General features: G+C 38.2%; 1 long non-coding RNA gene, 2 other non-coding genes and 1 pseudogene across 3 annotated transcripts; 1 reads left to right on the forward strand and 3 right to left on the reverse strand.

Moving 5' to 3' along the window:
* Positions 1-879: 879 nt before the first annotated feature.
* Positions 880-5,075, reverse strand: LOC118501832. Its single transcript, XR_004904494.1, has 2 exons — positions 5,023-5,075; positions 880-3,875 (listed from the first exon to the last, which is right to left on the reverse strand). It is a non-coding gene; the product is annotated as an uncharacterized LOC118501832 (long non-coding RNA).
* A 10,910-nt stretch (positions 5,076-15,985) lies between these two features.
* Positions 15,986-17,309, forward strand: LOC114501360 (annotated as a pseudogene).
* Positions 17,310-22,047: 4,738 nt separating this feature from the next.
* On the reverse strand, positions 22,048-22,211 carry LOC114502216. Its single transcript, XR_003685063.1, has one exon. It is a non-coding gene; the product is annotated as a U1 spliceosomal RNA (small nuclear RNA).
* A 1,972-nt stretch (positions 22,212-24,183) lies between these two features.
* LOC114502248 lies at positions 24,184-24,290 on the reverse strand. The gene has a single exon (XR_003685078.1). It is a non-coding gene; the product is annotated as a U6 spliceosomal RNA (small nuclear RNA).
* Between the last annotated feature and the right edge of the window lie 377 nt (positions 24,291-24,667).

Below are 24,667 nucleotides of genomic sequence, written 5' to 3' on the forward strand. Positions count from 1 at the left end.
GTTAAATTACAGAGTACAAAGCTGAGGCCCAAGGAGGTTAAATCTCCCCCCAAGGCCTAATAATTGGTTAGTGGCTGGACAAGGATTAGAACTCAGGCACCCTGACTCAGTGTCTGTGTATTTCCTTCTCACACTTTCCACTTCACAAAAGCAATGTGCCACTGCCCTCACACATTATGGGGCCTGCCTGGCTTCTCAGAAACAGCCACTATACATATCACTTTATAGACAGAGAAGAAAGGATACCACAGAGTCCACATCAAATGCAACCCTCTACTTCCCCTCTTCTCTCCCTCAGGTCTCAGAGGTAAACACAGAAAAAAGGAGGGGAAGATGGGGAGTAGAGAGAAGGGACAGGTTAATAAAAGTGGTCGCTCTCTTCTTTAAATGAAAGCTTACACTCCTGTTCCTTCCTAGGTTGAAAAATGGTTAATGAAAATCATGTGTGTCACCGGAGGTGTGTCATCTGCATTTTGCTGTAGCTAGATGTCCACACCACAAATCAACACAAGTTCTCTTGTTTCAAAGTATACAATATAATCAGGCACTCTGAGACAAACTACGTTTAATAATTGAGTGGCTTGAAAAGCTAGTCATGGAATGGTGAAAGTCCCCAATTTTAAAAGGGATTTCCCCAACAACAAAACTCATCCAGAGGCTCAGCATTAAAACTAGAGACAATAGTGCATTTTGTGAGCTATTAATCACAGTTATAGAGATTGCATGTCCTGCTCTTCTCCTTTCAAAGGCACAGTTCTATAAACAAATAAACATGGCCTACAAGTAGTGTTATGTGTTTTTAATTGGTCCTGGAGAAAAGAGGTTGCTGATAACTGTACTCTATAGCTTTTTGCCCTATGGGTCCCAATGCATTGACTGTAAACTCTATAAACTACAAAAAATTATCTGGCCAAATACCTCTACTCCAAAAAGCTATTCTAGTCTCCTAACCTTTGAACATTCACAGTGCTACATGTTGTTAATTTGGAGATACATAAATTTGGGGAGTGTGAGAAGTTCAAGCCTACCTTCCAGAAGTACTAGAGCAATCCAGACAGACCCTTGCTATGCAGAATGAGGAGTGCTGGCCTGCAGCGTCAGCACCACCTGTGCACCTCAGAAATGCAGCATCTCAGCCCAGTCCCTAGACCTGCTGAATTGAAATTGGTGTTTTAACAAAACTGCCCAGGAGAACCTCACAGACACAAGTTTGAGAAACACAGATCTGCAATGTACATAGCCTCTCACACAAAAAGGCACTATCTCTTTACAGAGAGCATCTTTACAGTATTAAAACTGTGAAGTTTAAATAGCTTGTCAAATAGTCCTATAAGCTGTCTGCCATACCTGGTTCTCCAAACTTTTGTAAAATTTGTTGGGTCCTTGTTTTCAAGCACTTGCATAGTTAAGCTGCTAAGTCACCTATGTAAACCATGATTAATTCCTTTGATATTAATGGCAGGCTACTTTTCTCTCTTGCTACCCCAAAGACACTGCTGATTAGCCTCCAATTGTTTATCTTTGTATCATTTCATGAGTGCTTAGAGAAAGATGGAAGATACTCCCCAGCAGTCCAGAAACAAATGCCAGACAGGTTTTGGGAAGGCTGAACACATGCTATCACTGTACCTTGTTAGTAAAAGGGCTTTGCTTTCATTGTCTTGTTTTCTTTCTTATGAAAGGGATGGTGCCTTCATAATTACTGGTATTGCTGTTTAAGATCCGGAATGTTTTCCAAACTATTGAGGGGCTATACCTCCAGCAACCTGGGAGCTGTCGCCTTGTTCTAAGTATTGTTCAACTCCTTAGATGTGGCTCTAAGACACATCTAATCACCACTAGATTTATGTGAAGTATAAGGAGAAGAAGGAGGAGCCTATCCAAGTAAGGCTGCTTCCTGAATAAACATGAAAGAATTACAGGAAAACCTCACAGCTGATGATCAGTTTGATTCTGTGAAATCCTTAAGACTATAGTCACTTCAGCTCCCTCACAGGATAACAGGTTACTTTTGTAATCCAACCCCTCCCAAAAAAACAATTAAAACTATTGTTCTAATGCTATCCTAAGGCAGTATAATTAAGTGTCTGAGTGAGTAATTGTGTACCTGAATTCAAAATAAGATTTCACATGTAATTCAAAGTTCTGATTATAATCTCTAAGAACAGGCTTATATTTAGAATCCACAAGTACCAGCTTATTGTTACAAAAGGCATTATTCCATAGGGCTGGAGACAAACTGTGTTTGTACAAAAAGGGAAGTGAGGCAGGTCTTCTCACCTTCAGGAACAGTCAGGCTGTATGTTCTAAATTATGGAAGATTTCAGAAGGAGTTGAGGGATACTAAACATGGGGATATGCTGGTATTTTTGTTATGCTAAACTTGGTATTTTTATTAAAACCTATAAAATAGTTATCAAGAGAAGCTTCCTCATCCCCCATGATGTTCTTGAGCCATTGTTAAAATAAAAAAGCCATGCAAAGATTAAAAATCTGATATCCCGAAGGCCAGTATGAATCCTATGGTAATGGATTAGAAGTGAAGGTACCCATATGGACAATTTAAATATACATTTACAGATAAATAGATTCAGAAATAAATCTATAGGTTTGTATATATATGAGTTAGTACGTATACACAGACTTCTTAGTTCTGTTCATTGAAAGGGGCTAGAGGCAGCAATAACAATGAGCAAACCTAGTACCCAGATCTTGGTTTCTAAATACTTTTCTCCAATAAAAGAAACCATGGATACTTGGAGAACTAGTTAATTCCAGGGCCCTGGTAAGGAAAATACAAGATAAGCTTAGAGCATCATGTACTGCCAGAAAGTACCAAAGGAAGTGCAAAAAAAAAAAAAAAAAGGCAGTGGTGGGGTGTGGAGAGACTCATTGAAAAAGCTTGGGAACCAACATAAGAGCTCCCCAATGCCCAAAGTTGAGACATCTTGAATAAGAACAAAAATAACAATAGCATTGGATTATAACAGACACACACACACACACACACACACACATAAATAAATGGGAAAGTGACAACACTTTCTTACAGAAGATCAGTGGTTTCCAGCAATTAGTGTTTCAACACATTTTACTAGGTGATGCTGATGCCACGGCCTAAAAATCTCAACCAAGCAATTTAAAATTATTTGAAGTGGATTGTATGTAATTAGGGAGAGCGTGTACTGTGGGAAATTTGAGAACACAGGCCTCAAATAAAAGGGGCATGTGCTGATCATTTGCATCAAGAAAGCAAACCCAGGGCTGGAAGAATTTTGTATTTTCAAAAGAGGTAAGAAATTGAGGTTTTTATTCATATAGTCCTCAGTTGGTGAGGGACTTTGGAAATAAGTATTCTTAGAAGATACCAGCTGGTCATGATGTACTAGGAGGTTTGGAATCATTCTGTGGGGATTTCCAATTTTTATCTATCCTCAAGATCTCTCCATTTTAAAAGGAGACTGTAAAGAGGGCAGAGTGAACAGTAGTATAATGAACACAGATAACAATATTGTACTATAATTATGTAGTGTGATATAGCTCAAGGGCAATCATGATATATAAACATATCAAAGTAACAGGTGTACACCTTCAATTTATATAATGTTGTATGTCAAATATATCCAGTAAAAAAGAGTTCAAGACATAAAACAAAAGAACAAATCAGGACATCATAGCGTTGTAAAAGCTTCCTAGACATCATGGAGTTAAACTTACTTGTTTTCCACATGTGAAAAGAGTCACAGGGAGGTTAGCTGCAATGCATCAGAGCTGAGCAGGGGATGGTCTTGGTTACTGGTGGTATCTTGGGCACCACACTTACCAGTGTGTCACTTTGGGCAAGTTCCTGAAACTTCCCAGGTCTCCATCTGCTCCTTGGTAAGAGAGCAGTAGTAACTATACATACTTATTTTTTAAATTTATTTTTTTCTTAAAGTATAGTTGACATTTAACATTATATTAATTTCATGTGTACAACATAGGGATTCAATATTTATCTTATGGTGCAGTCATCACACTAAAACTAGTAACCATCTGTTACCATAATATTATAAAGTTATTACAATATTACTATTAACCCTAAGCTGTACCTCACATCCTTGTGACTTCTTTATTTGAAAGTCATGGGTATGTGAAGTACATCTTAGGGAAAATAATCAATAATTGGAAATTTGTACTTCACCTTTTTCACCCACCCTCCTACTCCCTTCCCACCTGGCAACCATCAGCTTCTTCTCTCTATCTGTGGGTCTGTTTCCATTTCATTTGTTCATTTGTTTTGTTCTTTAGATTTCACATGTAAGTGAGATCATGTTGTGTTTGTCTTTCTCTGTCTGACTTACTTCACTTAGCATAACACTCTCTCTAGGTCATCCCATGATGTTGTAAATGGCAAGATTTCATTTTTATGGCTTAGTAATATTCCATTGTGTGTGTGTGTGCAGGTGCATACACACCTGAGTTCAGAGATATATATATATTTCACATCTTCTTTATACATTCTATCAATTTGCACTTGGTTTCCTTCCAGAAATTGGATATTGTAAATAATGATGCAAAGGGCATGGGGATGCATATATCTTTTTGAACTAATGTTTTGGATTTCTTCAGATACATGTCCAGAAGTGGAATTGCTGGATCATATGGCTGTTCTATTTTTAGTTTTTTGAGGAAATTCCATACTGTTTTCCACAGTGGCTGCACCAGTTTACAATCCCACCAACGGTGCACGAGGGTTCTTGTTTCTCCACATCCTCCCCAACATTTGTTTGTTGATTTATTGCTGACAGTTATTCTGAAGGTGTGAGGTGAACTCATCATGGTTTTAATTTGTGTTTCTCTGATGATTAATGAATTTGAACATATTTACATATATCTATTGGCCATCTGTATGTCCTCTTTAAATAAATGTGTATCCAGGTTCTTTGCCCAATTTTTAATCAGATTTTTTATGATGAGTTGTATGAGTTCTTCATATATTTTAGATATTAATTTTTTATCAGATATATAACTTAGAAACACCTTTTCCCATTCAGTTGTTTTGTTTTGTTAATGGTTTCCTTCACTGTCCAAAAGCTTTTTAGTTTGGTGTAACCCCACTTGTTTATTTTTCCTTTGTTGCCATTGTCTGAGGAGATATATAAAAAAAAATTGCTAAGACCAATGTCAGAGAATTTACTGCCTATGTTTTCTCTTAGGAGTTTTATGATCTTTGGTCTTACATTTAATTCTTTAGTCTATTTGAGTTTATTTTTGCATACAGTGTAAGAAATGGCCTAGCTTAACTTTTTTTCATGTATCTGTCCAGTTTTCCCAATATCATTATTGAAGAGACTGTCTTTTCTTTATTGTATATTCCTGCCTCCTTTGTCATAGATTAATTGACCACATGGGTGTGAGTTTATTTCTGGGCTCTCTATTCTGTTCCATTGATCTATGTGTCTGTTTTTATGACAGTACCATACTGTTTTGATTGCTATAGCCTTGTAGTATAATTTGATATGAGGAATCACGATACCTCCAGCTTTGTTCTTCTTCCTCAAGATTTCTGAAGCTATTCAGGGTATTGGGTGGTTCAATATAAATTTTAGAATTATTTGTTTTAATTCTGTGAAAAACACCATTTGTATTTTGACAGATTTTTGCATTGAGTCTGTAGATTGTTTTGTGTAGTATGGACATTTTAACAATATGAATTCTTCCAATTTTTGAGCATGGTATATATAGCCTCCCATTTATTTGTGTCTTCTTCAATTTCTTTCATCAGTGTCTTTTAGTTTTCAGAGTATATCTTTTTTGCCTCTTTGGTCAAATTTTTCCTTAGGTATTTTTTAGGGGATGTAATTGTAAGGGTATTGTTTACTTAATTTCTCTTTTTGATAATTCACTCTTAATGTGTAGGAACATCACTGGTTTCTGTATATTAATTTTGTATACTGCAACTTACTGAATTCACTTGTTAGCTCTAATAGTTTTTTTTGTTTGTTTGTTTTTACATAACTGTACACCTCTTCAAGGTTTCTAAGAGGATGGAATGAGAGAAGGCATGTGCAGTGCTGAGCCCAGGGCTAAGCATGGAAGAAATGCTCAACAAATCTTAGAGCATTTGGAAGAGGCAGAATTTGATTCAAAACTCAGGAATCCTGACTCTCTCTATTCAGTGCTTCTCCAGGTTTCAACCAAAGAATTCTAGGCCTTGGAGCCTGGTTGCAGAACATGTTGTCTGGATTTTCTCAGTGCCTTTCAAATCATGCCACTTAGGCTGACACCCCACCCACTTCTGAAATCAGCTCAGCCTCCAATTGACTAATTCTTGATGCAAGAATAAGTCAGTGATAAATTTTTCAATTCAGAACTGGAAAACAGCAACAGAAGAATCACCTTCCCAGGCAGACACATTCTCATGAAATTCATTCCTTTAGATCAGGATTTCTCAACCTTGGCAACTAGTGACTTTTGGAGCTAGACAATTCGTTGCTGTGAAACTCTACTATGCATTGTAGTATATTTAGCATCCCTGACCTCTGCCTATTAGATACCAGTGGCCTCACCCACTTCCCAGTCTCTAGACATTGCCAAAAGTCCCCTGGGAACCAAAATTGCTCAGGTGAGAATCACTACTCCAGGTAGCACACAGGGCAGGCAGGCAGGACTCTCTCTGGACCATCAACATTCCTCTCCTTGCCACATGGAAGAGCAGTAATCAATCTCATTTCTACCTATGACCAAGTAACCAAATAATTTTCTTTTCAAAACAGTGGCTTAAGATGAGATCCTTTGTAACTGAAATTCACAGAGCTCAAGGTGGCTTCATGGCCATTGTCAGTCACCACTAACCCCTTTTCAATCTGACAAAAGTCTTGGCAGCAAAGCGTATTCTGTCACAATCGCACAGACTTTATTTGAGTTCATGCTCCATAAACAGTGTCAGATATTTGTGTCAGACTCAGAGCTCTCAGTCTAAATCATGCAATAAAGAAAGTGCCAACTAATCAGATCTTTAGGGTATTGTGTCTCATGAGATGAGGCATGGGATTTAAATTAGGCAGAAACTTCATCTGGATGTTCTAATTAAAATTCCCTTCCCCCTGGGAAGTCTTAGGGCATTTGCATCTCAGGTGTAGGAAGCTACAGAACTAACTGTACCCTTTGGCATATGGAAGGAAGGTCAGTGCCTGCAACAAACTCCACCTTCTCAATACTGATTCCTCCCTTTCTCTGGCATTCCTGAACAGTGTATGGCAGCAGTTCCCAACATTTTGGGCACCTGGGACCAGTTTTGTGGAAGACAATTTTTCCACAGACTGGCAGGGTGGGGGCAGGTTATTGTGCACTTTATTTCTATTATTATCACATTGCAATATATAATGAAATAATTATACAACTCACCATAATGCAGAATCAGTGGGAGCCCTGAGCTTGTTTTCTTGCAACAAGATGGTCCCATCTGGGGGTGATGTGAGACAGTGACACCCAACCTGTGTTGCTTATGTCCCATCTACTCCGTAATCTTGTTTTGGTTGCTGTCACTGCAGAAAACCCTGCTTCACAAAGACAGGATATTGGAAATGGGAGCAGGCTTTTCATTGCTTTAGTGGCAATCTCAGGATACTCCACCTTGACTTTAATCCAGAATGTATGGAGATTTGAAGTTGTCTCAAACATACTTTTGTGATTTCCAGCAGTTGATCTTCTAGCATAGACAAAGTTGACTTACCTGGTTTATTCACAAATGAGTCACAGATCCATTCCTTCCTAGTTCAGGGGTCTTTGTGGTTGGGAAGTAATGCTCCAACTCTTTTGAAAGCTGAGATAGATGATCATGCACCAGCTGGGAGAAAGAAGGCCCTGGCTCAGTCTCTTTCAAAATCTCTGCTAATGTTTAAAACATGTCAAAAATCCCCATGTTCACTCGTCGCCCCCATAATTCCAGTTTAGCTTTAAATGCAGCCACTTTATCTGCCAACTTGAACACAGTTATCATTCTCTCTTGAACTGACAGATTGAGTTCATTGAGCAGGTTGAATATGTCACACAAGTAAGCAAGTTTTGTGACCCATTCTGTGTCACTGAAATGTGCTAATAGTGGTGACTGTTTTACTAAAAGAAATATCTGGAGTGGCTCTCATAACTCAAAAACTTTGGCAAGTGATCTACCTTTAGAAAGCCATCTCACTTCTGTGTATAAAAGAAGACATGTGTGCTCTGCGTCCATCTCCTCACAGAGCTGCATAAACAGATGTGAGTTAAAGGCATGTACTTTAATGTGATTGATAATTTAAATCACATCCTGCAAAATGTTAAGCTGAGGTAACATTTTTCAGCTAGCCAGCATTTCTCTATGCATGACAAGTCATCTTTGGATGACTTGCATTCAGAAGTGACCTCTTTGACCTAAGTAGTGAAATCAGAAAGCCATCCAGTCATGCCAGCTGCTCTGTACATCCATACACTGACACAAAATGACCAATTCAGTTTTTCTGATGTGTAATCATTCAAAGACTTGCATAGTTCTGCAGCTGTGGTCCTGGTTGGCAAGAGAAGTGCACAATACATATCCTCATGCACATCCTCCTGAAAAATATATGGCACAAATACATTGTTCTCAACATTGGTAGACTCATCAACCTAGATTGCATACCACTGTGACTTATTAATCCTAACAATTATACTATTTCACCAATTCATCTAGTTATGGTGCTAGCCAAAAGAGGAAAAAGGGGCACCTTTTGAACTGCAGCCTCTCCTAAAAGTTCATGACAAATGAACTTTTTCCCTTAGCAGCAAGTAGAATCAACTCTTCCCCAATAGTAAAGGGCCTCTTAGCTTTAGCAATGTGGTCAGTCACTAAGAATGATGCTCTCAGTGCAAACACATTTGATGAAGTGCTGGCCTTCAATAATTGCTTACGTTCTTTGTGTTCACATTTTTTTTCTTCTGAAAAACTCCAAAGGCCTGTCTTTTAATGCAGAGTGACTGATCTCCATCTGGTGAAGCCGTTCTGAAGGTTTCATGGCTTCATTGGATAGGCGGTTGCCACATATTATAGCAAGTGGACTTAGAGAATGTGAATCACTTGTTGCAATGAACCCATTCTGCCACTGTAATTTAAGTAGAACTCTTGGTACTTTCTTTTAAATGCAGATTTCTTTTTGTGGGCAGTCTTAGAATCTTCTGCTGCCTCATCATGGGTCTTTCCCCCTTTCCAAAAAAGCTCTCCAGCAATGTTTAGTTTTTACTCATTTTGGCTAGGGTTAGCTGGTAAGCTTACTAAAACTGTGACTGGGGGAAGTGTGCAGTGCAGGAAAGAGTGCGGATGGAAGTGGTAAATAAAATAATGGGCAGGCCACCCACAGACTAAAATAAGTGTTGGATTCTGGCTTATAGCCTGCTATTAGGTGCAGCTGTACAATTGAAGTACACCAACTCATTTGCCACTATAAAGCCTGCCACCAGATGCAGCTTAATTGTCACCTGCCATTCACTGATTGGGTTTTTTATTGGGTTTTAATATGAGTCTGCAAGTAATTGATTTATTATAGTCTCAGTGTAGTCAAACCTCTCTGCTAATGATAACCTGTATTTGTAGCCACTCCCCAGTGCTAGCATCACCACCTCAGCTCCACCTCAAACAACCAGTCAGTAGATTCTCATAAGGAGCACACTACCTAGATCCTTTGCATGTGCAGTTCACAGTAGGGTTCACATTCCTATGAGAATCTAATGCTGCCACTGATTGGACAGGAGGCAGAGCTCAGGTGGTAATGTGAGCAATGGGGAGTGCCTATAAATACAGATGAAGCTTCACTCACTGGACACTCACTTCCTATTGTGTGGCCTAGTCCGTGGCCCAAGGGTTGGGGATCTCTGGTAAATAGCATCCAGCTTATTGCTGTTTTAATGGCCAATAATGGAAATGTCTGAATGATTGCTAGTTGGATAAAATAATTTTGAGAAAACAGGTGTTTGTTGCCACTTTTGCTAATCTTGGCATTTTGATGGTTTTACAATCTAACATGATTCTAATGATTTGGTTCAGCTTTGGAGGCACCTTCTTATGAGAAGCAGAAGTGGGCGTCTGTCAGGACCCTCATACAGCAAACCTGGATCCATTTCACACAATCATTCTTCCAACAAAACCAGTCTTCCTTCCAGGAAAAAGAAAATAGCCTCGCTTGGATGCTTGTCTTAGGACACAGAACAGCAGAAGGTAGAAGGGGACAATCTTCTTTAGTTGTTCCAGCAGGGGATGGGCAGCATGAATTTTATGCTTAAGGAAAACAAATTGTATATTTTTTGGGGGGTCAGAATTTAGAAGTTAGAAGTCTGGAGAAAAGACAATAATGATCTATATAATTTATATTTTCTTCCAACAAATAGTCATTGCATGCTGCTGTGTGCTTGTCATTGCCTTAGACATTAGGGAAGAGTAAGAAACAAAACAAAAATCCTTGCCTTCATGGTGCTTACATTCTTGTGATTTTTCAATTGAGCATATTTTTAGAAATTAGAAGCTGTAACCACCAATATAAACTGAACACATCAGCAGAGATGATGTATTTTGTTAGAATTATCACTTAAATTATAAGAAAATACCAAATGCAACTTTCGTAGATTTTGAGGCAGTGGATAAAAATGGAGAAAGAAATGAATTATAATGGTAAAATGGTCATTAAGAATGTACCACAAACAAATTTGAAGGGTCCTATACCAACTGTGGGAAGATCAGGCCACCTGAAAATATATTGAGCCTCCAATTTGCTGGAAGAAGTACACAGGTCCTAAAAAGATGCAGAAAAACAAATGGTGCCAAAATTTATGTTCTTAGGATGAAGGGGGAGGGGAAGAGAGATAAAGGTGGAGGAAAGGAGGCATAGAGGGAAGGAGGGAGGAAGGGAGGGAGAGACGGAGAATACATCTCTCAGTGGCCAGTGAGCTATGACATTCCATTGAAAACAGTTTGGGGCCCAGAAAGAAATGGTGGCATGAAGATTATGATTCTGGGATATATTCAAGACTCCAACTGGCACAACGAAACCAGTCTTCCCTCTAGGAAAAAGAAAATCGCCTCCTTTGGATGCTTGTCTTAGGACACAGAAGAGCAGAAGGTAGAAGGGGACAATCTTCTTTAGTTGTTCCAGCAGGGGATAGGGCAGCATGAATTTTATGCTCAAGGAAAACAAATTGTGCATTTTTGGGGGGTCAGAATTTAGAAGTTAGAATTCTGGAGAAGAGAGGATTTACATTTTCATCCCTAAGGAAGCAGCAACATCTATGTTCCACAAGCATCAAACATGGCTGGCTGCTGGCTGCCTCATTGTTCTCTGTGCTGGCTGAAAGTTCACATTTCCAAATGTTTGGAAGCGTATTATCCAGTTGTTTGTTTCTATGTTCCCTACAAATAGTTTGGTATCCTTCTAGGGGAAAGAAATAATGTGAACAGTGCAAACATACACATGCTCTCAAAAATCCTCTCCTCCAGTATCAAATACAGCTAGATTATTCTGGGACTTTATTCTAGTGCAAAAAGAATCATAAAGAGAAAGACCCTAGCTTTTCTCACAGTTTCATCTCATGCTCAGTACTGAATAATAGTTAGAAAATTATAGCAGTTTTTTGGTTATGTGGCAATATTGGCTTTTCCAGTTTATAATGAAGGAAAATAGAATTTAAAATTCCATCCTCTCTAGTGTCCTTACAAATTCCTCTCTCTATAATTCACCTATGTCAGGATTGCCTTATTTCATATACAGTTATTTTCTGCCTATTTTATGTTTTGACAATACAATTACTCTACACGTGAAGAGTAATTTCATGCTGTGCTAGGGCACTGGAGCCATGCCCTGCCTATTCCATTTCCCTGGCATGTTCTTCTTCCTCCAACTCTTTGCATGGTTGGAGCTTTCTAGCCTTCAGTTCTCAGTTGAAATGTCACCTCTTGAGAGAAAACTTCTCTGACATTTTCCAAATTAATATCTAAAATTCTGGCTTGTCTCTTGAGTTATATACTCATTTATTGTCTGGTTTGTTCTCTAGAAATAAGCTCCATGAGGCCAGAGACCTGCTCACTTCTGCTCACTACAAATTCCTCACAAGCATAGAATGGACATTTAAATATTTGAGTGAATGAATACACAAATAAATGAATGCTCAGGTGGCAAGATCCCTGCTATCAGAACTCATCTCAATTGGCCTTTCCTCCCTTCACTATAAAATAATGACACTGACACCCAACTCAGAAATGACATATTCAATGGAAATGAAGTTCCATTAACAGGGACCCCAAAGGCAAGAGTGTGGTTGTCCTGAGCAGGACCCTCAGAGGTGCTGAGAAAGTTGTACGGGAGTGCCAAAAAGGTGAGCTAGGTCCCCAGGAGCCACCCTTGGGTTTTCCACTCACCTGGGACTCCACCAGCAGCAAGGCCTGCATATCAGATCCAACAGACAAAGAGAAGCTAACAGACCTCTGCTGACCTGTATGTCTCCTAGCTCAACATATGTATTTACACATGTTCTCTTAGACTCAAATTTTCACTTGGATCCCAGAATCACCAAGACATTTTCATTGTATGAAGAGACACACAAGAGAAATTTCAAAGTTATTTAAAATTGGAAATGTATGCAACAGAGAATAAAGCCAGGCAAATATATTCAGAATTTAAACACAGTGTGCATAACTATAAAATAATGCAAGTAAACACACACATGCACCTGAATTTATGGTTCCAAATGTGTACACTACACTTAAAATTAGTCACCCTGAGGATCTCTGCTCTTATTCTGACAATGATTCCATTCATCAAGCCATATTTGGATGTCCCTTTTTAGAATTTACAAGAGAAAATTAAGACACTGATTAAAACATTGCCTTTTATGTTAAATTTTATCTGTTTGATTTTTGAAAATGACCAAATAGAAATTCAGAGCATGCCTGGGTGGGGATAACAGGCAATCAAGTAGGTGATTCCTGGTGTTTTTCTAAAATAATGAAACTTGGGTTTTTTGTCTTGTTCAGAGAGTAGCTTTAAAGGTGACAATCAAAACTGAAACTTACTGGTAGCATCACTGAAACAAGCATTAAATTTCCCAAGGTAGAAAATTTTGAAGGACAACATTCTTTTGGATCTATAACATGTAATATATTTATTTTAAAATTCCATATTATTACTTACTGAAAAATCTTATTTGAGAAAAAATAGTTTACAAATGTGTACAACCCCTACTTTTAAATAGCTCTGTGTTACATTAAGGGGCTGTATGTTTCCATTCCGGTATCTAACATGAGAAATTAAAATGTTATTCCTGTTGCTTTTCAATTAGTCATAAGCAAGATCAAATATATAGAAGGTACACTGTTGTAAACATTTTAAATCATTTGTTTTATCAAAAAACCACAGGACTACATAATTATAACTTTATTTTCTAATGCTTTTTAAAAAAGTGATTACTCAAAGCTAAAAATTTGGAAACCAGTAAATAACAAATAACCAGTATATAACAAACATCCATAATCCAACCATCTATAAATAATCAAGATAAACACCTGGGTGTATATCCATCCACATCTTCCCCTAGTGTGTGTGTGCGCACTATAGACAACTAGCCTAGACTGGATGGCCTGTTCTGCCACATAGTAGCTGTGGGAACTTGAGTAAGCACTCTGTGCCTCTGTTCCATCATCTGTCAAATGGCATGATAATGCTTGCCTTTGTACATTGTGACATTTAAGTGACATCAAAACATTAAGCTCATAGCCTAGTATCTAATACTTAATAAGTATTCTGATTAATTATACTTGTATTATTATTATTATACAATTTGAAATGTAGCTGTTATCACTGAAAATTTTATTGCAAGCATTTTCCTTGACATTATTTTAAATTCCATTACAAAGCACAATCAAAACATGAACCTTGTAAACTGTTACTCAAAACTGTCCACAGGTTGGTAAATAGGAAAAGTTGTTGCCTGATGTGAAGACAGAGATGTTAAAGCCACTGATAAGAATTAAAAAGAAAAATTAAATATTCCTTAGTGCTCAGCAACAAAACCAACAGAATTAGCATTCCTGACAGTGGGTTCAGGCATAAATAGATTAACATTTTTTAAAGTCTATAGGTGAAGTTGGGTCTAGTCTAAAATTTGAAAATGTCTGGAGACATCTGTCACAATTCTGGGGGTGAGGCTACTGGCATCTAGTAAGTAGAGGACAGAGATGCTGCTAAACATCATACAAGGCACAGGACAGTCCCATAAAAAAGAAGTATTTGTCTATATAATTGTCAATAGTGCTGAAGTTGAGAAATCCTGTCTCTCCTAACTAGCTTTAGAATCTCTAACAAGTCACTTTCCCTAGTGATGCTGATGGTGGTGATAACATTTCACATTCCCTCAACACTCCTACTAAGCACTCTCCTACAGGCTCCTTGTGGAATGAATACTCTTGCATTACCTTCCCAACAGTCTTAGGATGTGGCCTCTGTTACCACTGCCACTTCGCTGGTCAAGAAACAAGCTCAAAAGGATTAAGAACTTTGACCCAAATCCCATGGTGGTGTGGCTTTAGTTTGAGGTCATGTTATTTCACTCTTCTGCCTCACTGTGAACTTCCCCAAATACCCAGATGTTTATAGAGACATATGATCTACTGACAGAGATTCATTCTCATATGCCAGCTCCACTGGCATTATAACAGAAGTCTGGCAGAAGTCTATAATAGAAGTTGAGAAAGATGGTACGGCCATGGGTGGCTCAATGGAAGCAGAACCATGATCTATTATTGATCTATTCTATGGGCATGGAAGGGAAGAGTAGTGGTATTCATGCCACATGTTTGATATCTTTGGACTAGAATCAGGGGTATCCAACACATGGTCCATGGGCCACATGTGGCCCAGGATGGCTATGAATGCAGCCCAACACAATATCATAAATTTACTTAAAACCTTTTTTGTGCTCATCAGTTTTTGTTAGTGTTTATTTAATATGTGGCCCAAGAAAACTCTTCTTCCAGTATGGCTCAGAGATGCCAAAAGTTGGATACCCCTGGACTAGATGATATTATTTAAGGTCTTTCCAAGAGCCATCCACCTATGTTCCTATGTTTGTTTGTTTTATTCAATACAGTTTTCCCTGGTTGCAGAGAAAGTGCTAAAAACTGTCAGGTCCTACCCTACGTAAGACAGAAAACATTAAGTTAATAAAGTCAATGAAACATTAAGTCAATAAAGTTAATGAAAATCACAGCACACCTCCACCCAGAGTCAAAGCCAAGAATAAGTAACTTTAAGGGATGAACTAATTTCATAAAAGAATCTGAGTAATTAAAGTACAAAACAGCAATGACCACAAAGTTTAGAGAGGCCAAATAATAATCTACATTTAAAAAATCTGTGCAATGTTTAGCAAACAGATCACTGGGGAGAGGGAAGGAAGGAAGAAAAGGAGTCACATAAACTGTAATAAACAAACTCACATACCAACAAACATTTAAGCCACTGTGTAACCAAGATGAGGAACTGAAGTTCGTTTTTAGTTACAAAGATCTGAGGGATGGGGTGGGAAACAAACAAAAATTCAAGGGGAAAATCATTAATAAGATATACTAAGGTATTTTCCCACAAGTATTTTCTTTTTAAAAAGGAGGGAAAGAAAAGCTATACTCTGTGTTTAAAAAAAAAAAATCAATGTCCAGCATTCACATCCAAATAAAACCTCTCTGCAAGCAGTCAACCAAAAACTGAAATTCCATTGTTGTCACATTATGTTTGTGGGGTACCACTTCAGAACATCTTCCAAAATTAATATAGGACTCCAAAATGAAGGGGAAAAGAAAATGAAGGAAAACCCACCCAAAAACAAATGACAAGAAAACCTGGATTTATATCCTTGAAGTGTATCATTTAAGGGTTTCCTGTTTAGAACAACAACAACATAGACATACACATACACTGCACATCTGGTTTCCCTGGAAATTAGTTATGTACGTTAGACAACACCAGGGAGTGAGCAAAATGGCTGCCCCCAAGCCATGGGGGTTGTTTTGCTTATCCAGGGCTTTAGGATGGTGGTCTCAGCAGCCACTTCTGGTGACACAGTCCACAGCTGTAGTTCCAGTGAGAACTAAAAAATGTTTCACACTTCCTACTTATGAACCCAAATACAAATCAGAAAAGGAGTTTATACAACATGCCTGGAAAGCAGGAGTGGTCATTCCTCCAGAGCATTTGGAGCGTCCCATACAATTGGCCTGTATAACTGGTATCTTTGATGCCTATGTTCCTCCAAAGGGTGATGCTCACATGTCATCTATTTCAGAGGAAGGACTGGTACAGAAAACTGAGTGATTGAAGAAGAATGTAGCATCACAATGGTAAATATGAAAAATAAAAGAACACAATGCTAATTTTAAAATAAAGGACTTCCCTGAAAAAGCTAAGGATATCTTCATTGAAGCTCACCTTTGTCTAAACAACTCAAATTATGACCGACTTCATACCTTGGCAACTGAGAACTGTTTTCCTGAAATGGTCTGGGACATTCAATATAAGACTGTCCGCTGGAGCTTCATAGAATCTTTAGAGCCACCCCAGGTGGTTCAGGTTCACTGTTTAAGTATGAACTAGGGCAACATATATGGCCAGATCGCCATCCACATGTGCGCCCGTCAGACTTTGGCCATCTATGACCGGTTTGGCAGACTGATGTATGGACAAACAGATGTGCCCAAGGATGTTCTGGGTTATGTTGTTTTTGAAAAACACCTGACAAACCCCTATGGGAGCTGGAGATGCATGGCAAGATCACCCCTCCATGGGCACCCCCTAAACAGCCCATCCTTAAGACAGTGATGATCTCTGGCCCCCAGCTGAAACCATGGGAAGACTATGAAGAGCTGCAAGGAGAGGCCCATAAGCCTCAGCTAGTCTGACAGCAAAAGTGATTCCTGGGGTGAAGTGTGGGTAATGAGGTGGCTGGGATCTGTGAAGTCATGCATCTCTATCATGTTGTTGAAAGAACTACCTTTGTTCTCTCCTCTCTTGCTGGGGTCTTTCCAGAAGTCTCATCCTCAATACCCACAGCTGAGGGTGAAACCTGGGTGGGTGGCTGCTATGCACAGCCTCGGACCCACTTACTGTTTTTTAAGTTTTATATCTATCTTCTGGGTCTAGATGAAAGACACTTCGTTTTAGAGAACATCTGAAACCTGTCTTTCCCATAGCAGGGGCTGTCAGGAGCAAACTAGTAGAATTTTCTTATCACAGGACAGGCATCAGAGTTTGAAATAAAACAGTCTCAGTGTTTTGAAATAATTAATTAATTAATTAAACAACACTGGGGCTTCTTTAGTAGAAGCAGAGCCCTTTCTTCCTAAGCCACCTCTTCAAGGAGGGAGGAGCTGCCCATCTCACTGCAGGAGTGGGACATTGAATCTAAGGGATCACACTTCTATCTGCCTGAAAAATTCCAAAACATTTGAGATAAAATAATTTTAATACATCATTATAAGACTATTTTTAATCAAACTGTCCTACAAGCAAAATAATCTATCTTTATAACACAAAAGCAAGTAAATGTTGAAAACTTAAGATTAATTTTGCTGATGTTGAGCTTTAGTCAATTTAGCAAGAAATAACAACACAGAACAAAATTATTTGCACCCGTCACATCTTTGTTGTGTCTACATGGGACCACAATATTGTGATGATAAGAAAAAGTCAGTAATTGCTCAGATATTATGTCTAGTCCCCAACAGCTGGCATTCTCATGGTATGAGTACTCTCCCTCTTAGCCTTTTGGAAAGTTCACTCAGAGGGCTTTTACCTTTGTGTCTCTCTATCAGCTCACAACCCTCTGGCTGCCCAAGCTCCTACTTGCACTCCACAGAGGTTGCCACTTGGCCACATTTGGTACCTTACTTCCACTGGGCTGTTCTACCACCACATAATGACGGCTAATGGTGAACTTGGATAAAACCAAATTCTTGTCCATGAGAATTTTCTTAATGAAATACTTTGTCTATCAGGTCAAGAACTTTGACTCTGCCATAATAATTCCTCCAAATGCTCCTTCCACCACAACCTAGAGAAACAGTTTCTCTGGTAAGTAAAGGCTGCTTCTCTCTCAAGTTCCACATTTTTAACAGCCAGCAGGCAGAGTGAGAGTTCTCCAAACTCCCTTCCATCTTTTCTGAAGCCTTCCTTCCTTCCTTTAATAATTCATCTTTACTTGAAGTCTACCTACACTGAAGCCACCATGTCCCCATCCTCCATGGCTCAAAGAGTAACAGAAAACATAGTTACGGCAAGCTATATGTATTGACAACCAGCCTGGGATCTAATACTGGCTTTAGACAATCATGACTTGTGACCCTGTCTAAACTTCAGTTTCTGCGTCTGTTCAACAGGTACAACAATAGCATATTTGTAGGTTTAGGCTACAGCAATAAAACACCACACTCTGGGAGGCTTAAACAAAAGACATTTATTTTCTCACACTTTTGGAGGCCAGAAGTCCTTAGATAGGGGCCAGCAGGGTCGGTTTCTACTGAGAGCCCTTCCTGAGTTGCAGATGCCACCCCCTGGCCCTATCCTCACAGGCCTTTCCTGTGTGCACTTAATGCAAAGGGAATTCTTGGTGTTTCTTTCTCTTATAAGGACACAAGTCCTATCAGGAAAGGGCCTCACCCTTATGACAGCATTTAACTTTAATTATCGCCCAATAGGCCATACCTCCAAATATAGTCACATTGAAGTTTAGGACTTTGACGTATGAATCTCTGAGAGACACAGTTCTGTCCAGAACAAATAGTATTTCTGCCCCCTTGAATGATTTGAGGAATGTGCTAATTCAGGACCTCTGAGAAGCAGAAAACAAAACAGATTACACATGCAAGAGACTTCCTGAGGAAAATACCTGTTAGGGAAATTGAGGAGCTGAAGGAGGCTAAAAGAGCTGTTGGACCAAAAAGCAGGTCTGACTGATGCTGCGTGGGTGAAAGGAAAAAGCCTTAGATTAGGTCCGGTTCTAAGGAAGATTCAACAAGGGCAATAAAGAGTCTGGGAGCCTGTACTCTGTCCCTGCTCACCCAGTCACTCATTGGGAAGAGGCTGTGTGAAAAATGAACACAAGGGTGCATCAGAGAACAGCACTGAGACCACCAGGCAATTATGCTTCCTTCTGTTGGAGGGCTGAGAAGAGCTCCTCCATGGCCACCACCAAGATTAAATTTACAATGCATATGAAGCTCCTATCCCCATCTCAGAGTAAAAGCTCTATAAAATAGATGATGATGACATCACTCATCACATTTTGCTGAGGATCTTAGAATCTGACTCAGTTTTTATCCAGTCCTATGCTGCCGTCATGCTCTGAGGGCTGCAAAATCCTTCCTTATTGGTGAGCTAACTTAGTTTAACCTTTTTCTCTTGTACTCAACTGACTTTCCTCTCCCAACACTTTCCAAAACACCTACTGGGCAATAACATATTTTATCACCCAAAGAATCCAGTCCTTATGACTACCTCCACTTACTGTCTGGCTACTGATGGAGAAAGGGGGAACTGAGCAGAGGCTGGCAGACTCCCTAAATTGAGGGTACAGAGGTGGAAGACCAAAGGCAAAGGTGGCTAAAATTCACATTGAAGAGAACCTGAGGGGAGAGCTCCATGGACAGGGTACTTCTGAGATCTTGCAGTCCCCTTGATTGGTAAGCTAAGAACTGATTTTACATGCATGTGAGGAAATGAGCCAAAAATTGGGGGAAAAAAAGGAGGATTAAAAGAAATAATCCCTAGAGTTCACATGCTACCAGAAATAGTAGATGATCCTGATAACTAGAGTGGAAAACCTCCTAATTCACAAGGTATCAGGTGAAGGACTCAGAAGGGTCTTTCCACAAGTACAGGAAACAATTAACCCTCACTAAATGATGAGCTGGTCCCAGCCAACAAAGCTGAAAAGCAAGACCTGCAAAGAACAAAATGTTTCCAAGTAACTTAACCTTGTCCCAGAACAAAGTGTAAGAATGTTTATAGGAACACAGAAATATCCAGCACTCAACAAGGTGAAATTCAGAATGCCTGGAATCTTATTACAAATTAAGCATGTAAAGAAACAAACAAACAAACAAAAAACAAGAACCATAAGGAGGAGAAACAAGAAAACAGGAACCAACCTCCACTAACACTAACTTTAGTATTATCAAGCAAAGACATAAAAACTTATTGTAACTTTGTTACAGGGGAAGTTAGAAAATATTTTGAATTGAATAAAATAAAGCAAAGCACATCAAAATGCAGGATGCAGCTAAAGCAGTGCTTATGTGGACATTCATAGCACTAAATGTTGGTTGGAAAGAAAGGTGTTCAATCAACAAATAAAGCCCCCAACTTAAGAAACTACCAAAATAAGAGCAAATAATCCTAAAGCAAGAAAAGGAAGACCTAATAAATGCAATAATTAGTACATTTAAATAAAAATAATAAAAAATAATCAAAGAAATGAAATCTGGTTCTTTGAAAAGATCAATAAAATTGATAGACTACTATCCAGACTGATAAAGCAAAACAGAAAGAAGACATCAAATAATAACACTAAAAAATGAAAGAGGAGATATCACTACAAACTCCACAGACATTGAAATCATAATGAGATAATGATTCCATGCATGTAAGTTCAAAACTTAGAAATAATGAACCAATTTCTCTCTTTTTTTAGTATTTTTATATTGTTGTTCTATTACAGTTGTCCCAATTTTCCCCCATTGTTCCCTCTGCCCTGCCCACTCCCTGCTCCCACAGTCAATCCCCTGTTGTACATGTCCATGGGTCATTTATACCTGTTCTTTAACTAGGCCCTTCCCCTTCTTTCCTCTTTTATCCCCCCTCACCTCTCCTCCAGTCCCTATCAGACTGTTCCTTGTTTCCGTGCCTCTGGTTCTATTTTGCTTATTTGTTTGTTTTGTTCATTAGGTTCCACTAATAAGTGAGATCAGATGGTATTTGTCTTTTGCTGCCTGACTTATTTCACTTAGCATAATACTCTTCAGTTCCATCCACGCTGTTGCAAAGGGTAGGAGTTCCTTCTTTCTTTCTGCTGTGTAGTATTCCATTATGTAAACGTACCATAGTTTTTTGACCCACTCCTTTACTGATGGGCACTTAGGTTGCTTCCAGGACTTGGCTATTGTAAATTGTGCTGCTATGAACATAGGGGTGCCTAGGTTCTTTGAACTGGTGTTTCAAGATTCTTAGGATATAATCCCAGCAGTGGAATTGCTGGATCGAAAGGCAGTTCCATTTTCAGTTTTTTGAGGAAATCCATACTGTTTTCCAATGAATCAATTTCTTTCAAAAAGAAAAACTATCAAAATTCAATCAAGAAGAAATATATAACCTGAATCTTATATGTTTCTAGAAATTAAATTCATAGTAAAAAAAATCAATATCTAAAAATCAAACTAATAGTTAAGAAGCAAACAAAAATATCATTAAGTCAGATGACTTCACTGGCAAATTCTACTAAACACTTAAAGATGAGATGAAACTAATTCTAAACATTCTTCCAGAAAACAGAAAAGGAGAAAACACTTCCCAACTTACTCTATGAGGCCAGAATTACCCTTATGCCAAATACCAGAAAAAGACAGTACAAGAAAACTACAGACCAATATTCTTCATGAACATAACTACAAAACTTCTTAATAAAATTTTAGCAAATCAAATCCACAATGTATAAAAAGAAAATCATATCAAACCCAATGGGGTTTGTATTGGGGATGTAAGCCTATTAAGATTCAAAAATAATCCATGCAGTCTATCATATCAAAGGACTAGAGAAGAAAAACCACATGATCATATACTTGATGCAAAAAAAATGGATAAGATTCAGTGTTTATTCATGATTTTAAAAAAACACTCAACAAACTAGAAATAGAAGAAAATGTCATCAGCTTGATAAAGGGTGTTATGCTTAATGATAAAAGACTATATACTTACTCCTGTGATTGGGAACAAGACAAGGATGTCTACTTTTTCACTTTTTTTCCAGGGGAGAACGCAAACACAGTTCCCCACTACCACAAATTATACAGTCGAGTCTCCCACATTCGAGGAAATCACAAGGGTCAGCACACCCAGAGTGCAACGGATGAACCTCACCCTGAGAGAACCAATTTTGTGGTCATGGTATCTCCCCTGCCAGGTAAGTGTACTTTTATCACTTCTTTTCAACATCATACTGAAAGTTCTAGATAGGGCAATAAAGCAAGAAGCAGAAATAAAAGACATTCAGCTCAGAAAAGAAGAAATAAAACTGCCTATTCACAGATGATATGATTGTCTATATAGAAAATCCCAATAAATCTATGAGAAAAAAACCCCTTTTAGAATTAATAAATGAGTTTAGTATGATCATAGTATTAAAAAATCAACTTTGCAAAAAATCCCAATCTAATTAAAAAGTGAGCAGAGAATCTAAATAGACATTTCTTTTTCCAAAGAAGACATATAAATGGCCAACAGGTACATTAAAAAATGCTCAGTATCATTAATCTCGGAAAAAAATGCACAATGAGATATCACCTCACACCTACTAGAATGTCATTATCAAAAAAAGACAAGAAACAACAAGTATTGTCAAGTGTGTGCACTGTAGGTGGGAATGTAAATCAGTGTAGCCACTGTGGAAACAGTACAGATGTTCTTCAAAAAACTAAATATCAAACTAGCATTTTTTTCACTGCCCTGTTCCCTCTACATGGTCCCCTGGTACTTCTCTCATTCCTGTGGGGGGAAATTCATCATGTTATAAGACTGTTATATCCAACCCATTTCCCCACAAAATATTCAGCTGCTCGAGGACAAGGACTGGGTCTTGTCTGCTCCCAATGCCAAGCGCTGTGCCTGGCACTTGAGTAGTGGAGTAGCGCTGTAATCACATTTGTTGGAATGCAACTAGAATAACTGATATCAACTTAAAGCATCAGTGTAAATTTCACTTTTCACTCCATGGTCATAGTGTGCTATAGAGACAACTTCCATCATGAGTGTATTTTTTTTAGCAGTTAAAGATTCTTATTAGGAGTTTACTCTGTGAAAAGCACCAGAAGGGGTGGTTGTGGTAGAGGGTGGAGGGTAATGTGAGTTTATGAGAAGAGGACAGATGCATATATGAAAGAAACTAATAATAGGCAAGATTAATGCTCCCGAGATCTTGACTCCTTTTAATATTTATCCTAATACCATTTTCCCTCTTTAATAGAATATGAGAGTCATTCAGATTTCAATAATTCAGAATATATTCCTGACTTGAATTATTGTAGTTCTCTAACCACATTTGCTGTATCTCCAGAATAATTTCTTGCTTTCTGCTTTGAGCCTTCATTAGTTGTCCTTTTTCTTTTTAATCAGTTCTTCTCACCCACAAGTTTTCTTTTGCTATATCATTATAGTTGTCTTTAAAAATATTTTTTGGATTTCAAGCATCTGAGGTACACTACTTAATCTGAAAAAACTTTGTAATGCTGTCACTCAAACTTTGAGAAAACCATGAAAGAAAAATGTCATCCCTCAAGACCTGAATGAAAGACTCAACCTTGTGCAGGTGTTTGAACAACACATTACTGCAGGGATGTGATGGCATTTCAAAAGTATTTGGAAAGCCTGACTGGTGTGGCTCAGTGGGTTGGGCATTGTCCCATGGACCAAAAGGTCACCAGTCCAGTTCCTGGTCAGGGCACATGCCTGGGTTGTGGGCCAGGTCCCCAGTAGGAGAGGATGTTTCTCCTCCTCTCTTTCTCCCTCCCTTTCCCTCTCTCTAAAAATCAATAAATAAAATCTTTTTATTTTTTAAGAACTTCAGATGTGTTTTTTTTGTCCTTTTTAAAATATTTATTGTATTTTTCCATTACCATTTAGTCTCCTTGTACCCTCTGACTCGCCACAATCATTACACTGTTGTCCATGCCCAGGATAAATAAAATCTTTTTCTAAAAAAGTATTTGGAGATAAAAATTTCTTGAAATCTTTTAAGAGATGGAGCTTCTTATTGATTTTATTTTTGTATTTTCCTTTTCTATAGTGAAATCACAATTTTGCTATTGAGTACCACATATTGTTCTTTGATTCATATTTCTCCCAAGCTAATCAAAGGGTATGAAAATGCCAACCTGGGCAATGCACAAAATACTCAACAGGCATCACAGATTTGTGTGTCATCCTTGTGCAGGGGCCATGCTAATCTCCTCTGTATCATTACAACTTTAGTATATGTGCTGCCGAAGGGAGCACTGGAGCTTTTTATTTTTAAGGCCAATTGCAAACTATAATTTTTAAGAAAAAGAATATGATTTTGAGCTCGAGTTTTTAAAAATGTGTCATATTGAAGTGTCCAAAGTTTTTGTGATCATTCATATCCATCACTAAAATTTGTCAAGTCTGCTCAAATTTATGTATTTTTATTTATTTATAAGTTATATGTGATTATAATTATATATGTATGTTAAGTTCCTCTGGCATATTTCTGGTCACAGAAACATCTACAGATTCCTAAATAAAGACCCTAAATATTTCTAATATTCAACATTAAAATAAATGTGAGCATACACACATTTAAGAAGGATAAATTAATCAGAATGATAATTATTTTCCAACCCACTTGTTCCATT

This window comes from Phyllostomus discolor, chromosome 7, assembly GCF_004126475.2.
Source record: "Phyllostomus discolor isolate MPI-MPIP mPhyDis1 chromosome 7, mPhyDis1.pri.v3, whole genome shotgun sequence".
Taxonomy (NCBI): Eukaryota; Metazoa; Chordata; class Mammalia; order Chiroptera; family Phyllostomidae; genus Phyllostomus; species Phyllostomus discolor.